Genomic DNA, 865 nt, shown 5'->3' with positions numbered 1-865 from the left:
TCAGGTGATAGTAGGCTGACTTTGTAATTGTCTTGATGTGGCTGCTTAAATTCAGGTCTGAATCCATGACTACACCAAGATTTCTGGCTTGATTTGTGGTTCTTAACATTACAGATTGAAGTCGAGCACTAATTTCCAATCGTTCCTCCCTGGCTCCAAAAACAATAACTTCAGTTTTATCTTTGTTTAATTAAAGAAAATTCTGGCACATCCAATCGTTGACCTGCTCAATACAGTTACTCAGCGCCTGTATGGGATCATAGTCCCCTGGTGAAATGATTATGTAAATCTGTGTGTCATCTGCATAATTATGGTAACATATTTTGTTGTTTTTCATAATCTGAGCCAGTGGAAGCATGTAAATGTTAAACAAAAGAGGTCCCAGAATGGAGCCTTGGGGAACTCCACATTTTTGTCAGCTCAGATGTGTGATTACCTATAGACACAAAGTAGTCCCTGTCCTGTAAGTAGGATTCAAACCATTTTAGTACTGTGCCAGAAAGCCCAACCCAGTTTTCAAGTCAAAGAACAATTCTGTCATAATTTAAAACCAGAGTAGATAAAAATTCAGGAAGTTCTGATAAAAATCCTCCAGGCGGTTTTGGGGGGCGATAAATTATAACAAATATGATAGGTTGCAGCCCTCCAACTTTAAGAGTGAGAACTTCAAAGGAGCTAAATTCATCACAGCGTACTTGATGACATTTAAAATTTTTCCTATACACGCTCACTAGCCCACCACCACGACCACTGACCCTCGGTTGACTAAAGCAATCATATTGAGGCGGACACAGTTCAGCTAGCTGGCTATAGTCATTCATTTGCAACCAGGATTCAGTTAAAAACATAAAATCTAGATTTGCAG

Source organism: Micropterus dolomieu, linkage group LG12 (genome assembly GCF_021292245.1).
Source record: "Micropterus dolomieu isolate WLL.071019.BEF.003 ecotype Adirondacks linkage group LG12, ASM2129224v1, whole genome shotgun sequence".
Classification (NCBI taxonomy): Eukaryota; Metazoa; Chordata; class Actinopteri; order Centrarchiformes; family Centrarchidae; genus Micropterus; species Micropterus dolomieu.
The sequence above is the reverse complement of the archived record's forward strand: the minus strand, read 5'-3'. Positions refer to the sequence as shown.